Genomic DNA, 8,868 nt, shown 5'->3' with positions numbered 1-8,868 from the left:
CGCAAAACTGAAACGTCTTCTAGCGAGGTTTCAGAGAGCTTTCCACTCCACCACTACCGTACTCCATGCCTAAGTTTGATAAGCCACATTATTGACATGTGTCTCAATTCCTGGGAGAACCTAATAACATGACACGTAAAGAATATTTCAAAGTGGTATCCCCGCTCATATCGCAACTTGTTGGTAAGAAAACCAATTAGTCTTGAACACAGAGATATCAAGTGGAACAAACTCATTTCGAAATCCCAAATTACCTTACTTTTCGCCACCATTTCTACCCAATGTGAAGCACTTTGAAAGCTAGAATTGGGCTCTCCCTAGAGTGCTGGGACAAAGACACGAAGAATATGTTAGTCCAAAGACCAGAGATTTCCATTGAAATTGTTCTAATTGTGCGCCAATACCTTGAAAAGTTTGGTTAGCCTCAGTTTCAAAGCCACTCTTTCCTACGTATTATTTGACACCCTGTGCGTGAAGGTGTAGTTGGAAAAAGAGCCAGACCATGAGGAAGGTGATAAACGATTAAATTTTAAGGAGCAGTGCAACTGAAATATGAACCTATTTCTATGATCATTTAAAGTGCATCTTATTGCCCAAATTCTAATGGTTACTGTATTTAGTAACATATTACTCCCAAAATTCGTTGCTGGCTGTTAAACGCTTTTAGGAACCGTGTATAGTAATGAGTTTTGTTAGTGAACACCTCAATATTGATTGAGTTTCCACGATTTTAGAATCAAGAAACTATTCGGCATCAAATATTTTTGATTTAGGGATTTTGATCTGTGTATCTCTTTTGTTGCAACATAAGTAATATGAGGTTTTTTTAAATATCATTTTACTATTTGTTGCAGTTTTTTTTACTTTTTATGACAGCAAATTGCTTGTCAATTCATGTTTGCCTTTCATACTTGAAAAAATGTATGGATATTATGTGCTCAGCGTTCATTTTGTAGATAAGATGAATTTGCTTGTGGGTTTAGGTTACATTTGATCCCGGTTTTTGGCCTTAAGTTATGACGTACTTAATCATCAAAAATAAATAATAGTCCATACTTTTAAACTCATTGAAAGGTCTTCGTTTGCATTTTTTGGTTTTTTTTTTGTTGGTTTAGGTCCAATGAATTGCACTCTTACATCGGTTATGAATGACTTGGAGATGTGCCACTTGTTTGTTTCAACCATCATTGTGGAAAAAACTATTTGCTGTTTAGCCCGTGTCATCAATGTTGCTGATTTCATAAAAAAAAAATGTTTTGGTCGATTAGCGCTTTCATCATTAGTCTATTTTATGCTGAATTAAGTTTATTTGAAGCACCATTAACTGCTCTATAAAATATATTTTCAACGTTCTAATAGTAAGTAAGAAGGCAGCCAATCTGACAATGTCCTACTTCTTCAAGGTAGCGTGGCCCCCTAAATACATATTCCGGTGTGAATCATTCCTATGATGAAAAATGTCGATTTTCAATTTTCTTCTAGGATTGTTCGTTTCCATTATACCATGACACGAAGAGAAATGCTTGTGTTGACTTTGTTGACTTTGTTGAGGGTCACATAACTTTTTACTTACTTTCTTTTCACTTCTTTCTCGGGCTCCTTCATTGTTTAATTTGCTTCCCTCTAATATTCGTAGGGCTTATGTATGCGTTGATCCAGTAGCAGGATTTAAGTCAGACTTGGACAGGTTTTTGATTTAAATTCCGGATCAACCTTATTTTCAAGGATTAGCTTGGTGTGCCTACTCAAGTTCGTTGATAGACCAAATATCATATAAAGATTTAAAGGTAATAAATAGACGAACTATAGCCTTTCATTTTCATAGTAATGAGGATTTTATTCCCTGTGGCGGTTAGAAAAGTCCGCCGTGAAAATCCAAACCCAAAAAAATGTGGGCAAAAATCTTATGATCTTCAAAACGAAGGGAGGTGAAGCCATAGGCATCAACTTGTACGTATCTGCCACTTTGAAACGCTGATTACCTTTGAATCCTTCTTGCATGACTTATATTTGGATTGATCAAAGTTCAATATGGACTTCAGGAAAAGGCGTGTTGCAATGGTTAGCACAATGTCCTTACAAGAAAGAGGTCCCTGGTTCGATTCTCCTCCATGACCTATCTCAAGGAACCTTTCAGACGCTAACCGTAACCACAGACGGAGAACCTGAATTGACATGGACTCGACACTCTCATAAACACGATGTGAAGGCTGGCTTTCCTAGCCAGGCGACGCACACCCCTCCAACCCTAGCACCCGATTACAACAAAAAAAACTTTTTTTATATAGTTAATTCTTCCTAAGGACACACGAATTTATCCACTTTTGTTTCTTGTTTGTTGGCTAATTTTATGCAAGAGCGCTTAATGTTTGTAATCAACTGATAAGGACTACTTAGAGTAATCCTGATTAGGCTTGCTGGAAGTATAAATTAAGCTTTCGTTGGGGCATATTTCACCAGTCACTTGTTTTGAGAGAAGGAGAAAAAGAGAAGAATGAAGTTCTTGAGCCTTGTCGCCGTCGTGGCCCTCGCCGCCACCGTGTCCGCCGACTGCGAGACCTGCAAGGTGGGTGTCAACGCCATCTTGGACTACTTGGGCTCCAACAGCGAGGTCACTGAGGAGGCTGCCATCGTCAAGGATGCCTGCTGCCCTGCTCTGGATGACCCCGAGGGCTGCGGCACTGGTGTGGACACCTGGTGGCCCGCAATTGTGAATGCCCTCCAAGCTAGCGACAACATTGCCGATATTGCTTGTGCCGCTTTGGACCCCAGCTGCATTGTCACCAAGGCCTGGGATTGCGACACCTGCAAGGCTCGATTGGACGACCTTTTGAATGTTGCCACTGGAGATGCCCAGACTGCTGCTCTCTTGGCCTACTTGAAGGGCCCCGCTTTCTGTGATGATGCCTCGGTCAGCCCCGACGCCGCAGTGTGCGGAGACTTTGTGGATGCCTTGGCTCCTTGCGCCATCGACTCGCTTGTGGCCGTTGTTCAAGCTGAACCCGATCGATTCTGCAATGAGATTTTCCAACTCTGCTAATTATGTTTTTGTTCGAAATATAAAAGTTTCGAGGGACTCTACGTTTTGCTCATGGCCCCCTTACGTTGCACGAAATGCGGTTTAGGTTCGGTACTTCAGCTGGCGCTTTGTGAGTCAGCCTCTAACAAATAACGGGCCGATTGGGCTGATTCCTCTTTATTGAATTACAATGTGTTTATGTCTTTTTTCTAATTCTTTCAAAATCCTATGTGAAATTAGTGACCCGGGTCACATAATGTCGGGCAGAAAATTTGCTTTCATGGCACGTCACGAGCGGTTTGTTTTGCAATCTGCCGTGCACCTTCTCGTTTTGTTCGGGCTGTCCGACGGTGCAAATAAGGGTCCTTATTGGTGTCGACAACTCACGCACACTCTAGGGTGGATGAAAGGATATGTCTTAGAATTTGAATTGTAGTACTGGTATCTTGGCTATTCCTATACCAGAAACTAACTTTGTATCGTCAGCATAAGAAGAGAGACTGGCAGTAGTACTAAGCTTTTGAACCGGGCCAATAAATGTTATCAAAAGGATGGCTTAATCTGAGACCCAAACTGATGAAATTCACGATACCATGAAAAAAATCCGATTAAATGAAAGTACAACTTCTCCATAGGCTTCTTGTAAAACTTTGAAACATTCCCTCAAAGTTTTGCCCGATTTTGCATTAGATTTTGCTGTTGCATATTGATCTTCCATTTTGTTTCGCGGTACTTTTGTAAGGGGTACGCTGAATCATAGACCACTGAAAATTATGGACGTATCTCGATGACCAAGACTAGTCATCAGGGATGCACCATTGATCTTGATCTGTGACTACAAGATCATTTAAGTGCTCAAATCTCTTGTCAATCTCAATAAACTCATCTTCAGTGCAATGAGTTGTTGCATTAGTTCCCATGTGAGATTTTATTTTTGCTTTTCCTCCCTTTTGGGCATTCTTTAGTGAAGTAATGCTTGTAAAATGCCAAGAAACGCAAGATTACACAATACTTGGCCCATGCAAATAATACTAGTTTAATGTTACAACTCAGACCGATGTTAATAAAAAGAATCCCAAAACCAGCGGCCGTAAAATAATGGTAATTTTCAAAAAACTGGCATAAAAAAAGCTACCTGGCAAGTCTGAGTGAGATCCCATACTGCATCCAATAATGATCTCTTAAGACGTGCAATGGCAAAAACTTTAGCCAAGACCAATTAAATTTACGTTCGTGTTACTCCCTTGGGAATGCAATTTCTTTTTCGATGAACAGAGTTTCCTCAAATCCAGCAACAGCTTTTGACTGCCTTTTTTTCCTCCGACCAGTTTCCTATTTTCTAAGGTTACGCCTTGCACGAATTTGCCATTATAAGTTTGACTGACGCAATTAGATGTGTTTTTGCTCCTATCTCTATCTCCTATGCACAATGTTTTTCTTTGTTGTTTTTCCTTTTTGGAAGCCATTCCTTCATCATACACAACTCAATTGTGTCCCGAGTGGTATGAAATCAAAAGAACCAGTGCACCTTTGAAGCCTTTGAAACGACTGAGGCCGTCCCAAGTCTTGGTCCGATCTGTTGTTGGAGTTGTACCTTTTCTAACTGGCCGTGGAAGTTGCTGCCCAAGCAGCCTGAGTCTCGGATGCCTTTGAAATCGTTCTTGAAGACCCATCCAATGTACCTTGGAAGGATGATCCAAATCCGAAAGTTGATAACCGGCGAGCAGAAAGAGCCCGTTCCGTGCATTAGCCTTTCAAACCAGTTACCCATCAGTACTTTGTAGTGGTAGCTTGAATTCCATTGTTCATGGCTATTGTTGCTTACTCGTAAGGTATGTCCGAAGAAATGCCAAACATACCGAAGACAAGGGGTGCCGATTCCTGACCAACAAAAGGTCGGTTGTAAAACCCATCATACCATTGTGGTATGCATAGGTTCTCAAATTTGTCAACTTGGCTGTGGTCAAACTTTCACACCTACGCAAATATTGTACATGTCAATACCCTGTCTTGATTGACAGCTTTCACATCCCTTGAATCGTTGCATATGTTTTTCATGTATAGGTTTTTTATGATTGCTCGAGTTACTCAACAAGATCCGATTTGATTTCGCCGAGGCCTAGACAAAATTTAAATGAACTTTGACCTCCCTTAGCGTCACACCTGGACAGGATGTTAGTGCAATTGATGTGAGCGTTAAATAAAGTAAACATCTTGAGCACAGCTATATAGGTTTAAGTAAACAAATCACTGATGCTATATGATACTAGATGGGCATCTTCGAAACATGACTTAAAATGTTTTTTTGGGTCAATTTGATCGGAAGATAGCGGAGAGTGGTTTTAAGACGAAATCAGCTTATGAAATGAGATGGTTTCATGGGTAAATTTATCAATTCAATCGAATCATGTTCCAATCCGCTAAACAAGAATTGATTTGGAAACATTAGCTGTGTCCCCAAAGTTTTAGCAGTATGAGAAAACTTATTTAATTTTATTTCGAGTAATAGTAGACAGAAGCAGATCGTATTGAACAGATGGGGAAGCAGTCCTTTTGGAAAGGAAGTAGACTTTACACAACTTTTGGACATTGAAATCATGGACGGAACAAAGCCTTGGGTCATGGTTGATCAACGGGACTAAAAACATCGTCGAGAAAGTGATCATTTAAATTCAAAAACCAAACAGGAATGACAAGGAATATCGTTTCAAAGGTATAAATCATTAGACAATACTCGTTAATAACTTTTGCCCACCCATGGCGGTGTTTGCTCAAGTTAGCAACATTTGTGATAGTGACAAGTTACCAATGACAAATGCAATGGAGTACGCCCCCCCCCCCGATAAGCTAAAAGCTAAAATCAATAAATCAACTGAATTGAAGTACTCAAAATTAGGCCAAACATTGACACGAGGCAACGCGCATTTCCATGAGTGAAAATAAACGAACATTTCTCTTGAGCAATACTATTATTATTTTTGTGTTTGATAGTACCATTGTTGGGTTGGCTGCCTGTTCTCAAGCCATTCCTCAAAAACAGTAAGCCGGTCTTTGGGCGTTACGCCCCTGGATTCATTGCATTTCATGTGTTTATAGTTTTATAAGAATGCTCCAGTTAGTCAAGCAAATCTGAACTGATTCCGCCGAGGTAAAGACAGAATTCAAGCGAACTTTGATCTCCAGCAACGTCACACCTGGACAGGATGTTAATGCAATTGAAGTGTTCTTCAAACAGAATGAGTATCATGACACAACTACATAGTTTTGAGTAAATAAATCAATGATGTTTGACCAATCGGCATCGTCGATGTCAATTAGCTATTTCGGTTACATTGGTTGCAAGACAGCAGAGAGTACTTTTAAGACAAGATTGTTATATTTGCACCGTGCAGGAAGAAGTAAGAACCTTTTGGGAAGTATTCAGGTGTCCATGTCATCCCTCTGATTAATTCTACGTGAAGTCAGCCGAAGGACCTTCAATCCAAGCCAAGCGGGCACTGTTTCAGGATTGCCTTAGTGTTAAATCCCACATGCCTTTAGAACCCATTCGCTTCTTTGTCACCATACCTAGCCCATCCCAACCCCCTCCTTCCATACGCTAAATAGCTGAGACATGCATAGAGTATTGTGAAGTTGTGCAGGTAGGTTAATAAAATAGAAAACTTTATTGAAGAACTAAACATTTTTGGGAGAAGTTATTCAGAAGGCAGAAAATAGATGTTTCTGAGACTTGAAGAGTGACTCCATGTTGTAAGCCAAGTGAACCCTGATTTTCATATCCCACTAAGGAGTCGGACAGCTTTTTTTGACATGTGAGCATGACTAATGTGCAAATCATTGCTAACATTTAGGCGAGCACCCCTATGTGGGAAAATGGGATTATCAGGGCTTACTCTATCCCAACGAACTAAATTGACACCAACTATGGTTAGTTCTTCATCAAAGGCCCCTGGCCCCAGCCAAGTTTCTGTTATGAAGATTGCTAATCTATCGTTTATTGTCACTTCCGATCAAGCCTCCCAAGAGGGTGTACCTATAGAGCCTTGTATAATTTTACAAGGAAAGAAAACGATTTGACAGGAATATCAAAGAGAGAGAATGCATGATGGATGAATGACATGAAATAGATCACAACGGGGGAGAGAATGAGGAGAGAGAGAGAGAGAGAGAGTAGGAAATGTAAAGGGAAAGATAGCTGACATGAGAACCGCCCCTAAAAAGGCGAATTGTGGTGAGACTGGTTTTCTCCTCTGAAATACTCTCTGAGGCTACTCTTACATTTTCTCACTGATCTAGCACTCCTAATTGAGTTCGGAAGGCTGTTCCACGCCCCCATCACCCGTAAGGTGAACAACTGTCCCCTCAAATTCAGCCGCCAGGGCGGTTTCTAGAGATGCCGGGCTGTGGTTGCCCTGGTGGCCACCGTGGTTGTTTCATCGCTTACTCTAAAGTAAAAATGGCGCTCCAAATCAATAATGTTCGTCAGCAATTTGTAAGTGAGGGTTAGATCCGACTTTGTCCTTCTCAACAAGAGCATATCGAGCCTGCATTGTTCAAGTCTTGCCCCATAGGGCTGGCTCCCTGGACAGCACCGGTAGAAAGAATCGTCGTTGAACTGTTTCTAATGAGTCCAGATCGCCCTACAACCTTGGTGACCACACCTCGGAGGCGCACTCCAGAATGGGTCTCACGTAGGTATTAAAGAGTTCGATTAAAGAGTTCTCAGCGTCTGGTTCCCCCGCTTGCACCAAGCCAAGGTGTACCATACGAATTTTACTTCACTGTCCACGATCACCCCAAGATCCCTACGAGACATGACATCACCCAATTGAATTCCACCAACATGAAAAGGGCTGGACACATTCTGTTGAGGCCCAAACCTCATTACCTTACATATCTCCACATTTGAATGTTGAATGCCGTTCCATTTTCAGCAGCTAAGTCTCGAGATCTTGTTGATCAGCCTGGAGGGCAGCCACGTCAGATTCAAAACGAATGACACTGAATAGTTTTGTGTCATCTGCAAATTTCAAGATGTTTGAATGTTCAGAGACATTAATGGAGTTGATGAAGATTTGTAATAAAACCGGCCCCAAGACACTCCCTTGTGGAACACCCGAAATAACTTTTGTCCATTCAGATTGGGATCCATTGAGGACCACATGTTGCTACCTGTTTGATATCCAAGACTTAATCCATGCCAACAAGTAGCCTCCAATGCCAGTCTCTTCTACTCTCATCAGCATCCGGCCTTGAGGCACGCGATCAAATGCCTTGGCAAAGTCGAGGTAAGTGGTGCAAGCACTTATTACCATTACCATTATTACGGTATTACTCACAAACTGAAAATGGGTCGACATATTTGTCACCGTCCATCTCCCAGGCCATAAAATACGTGTTGCCCTGAGCCAATGACTTCCCTCTCCTGGGGATGACCAAATATTTCATCATCGAGCACACTTTCCATTATTTTACAAATCATCGATGTTAGAGAGATGGGTCTAAAAATACCTGTTTCATTGGGATTAACTACCTCCTGAATCTGCGTTTCCTATTTTATTACTTCAATTCGAAAAGTGGCAAAGTTTTTCTATGAGCAAGGGTAGGCCGCTTGGGCGGGCACCTCGTTCACAGCTGATATTTCTAGAAGTTCGTGGTTAGATCGAAGTACTTTGCAAGGCCACTGGCATCTTGAGCTTTCCCAGCAGAAACTATTCTCGTGTCGTTGTGATAAATGTAAAGATCAAGTCCTTGGATCTTAAAGACTATGACTGCTTCTTCTCCATTAGACATGTGAACACGACAAATGTGCAAATCTATCACAACGAACTTTATCGAAACCATCCACT

The sequence above is a fragment of the Tigriopus californicus genome, chromosome 6 (genome assembly GCF_007210705.1).
Source record: "Tigriopus californicus strain San Diego chromosome 6, Tcal_SD_v2.1, whole genome shotgun sequence".
NCBI classification, from domain to species: domain Eukaryota; kingdom Metazoa; phylum Arthropoda; class Copepoda; order Harpacticoida; family Harpacticidae; genus Tigriopus; species Tigriopus californicus.
Note: the sequence above shows the minus strand (reverse complement) of the source record.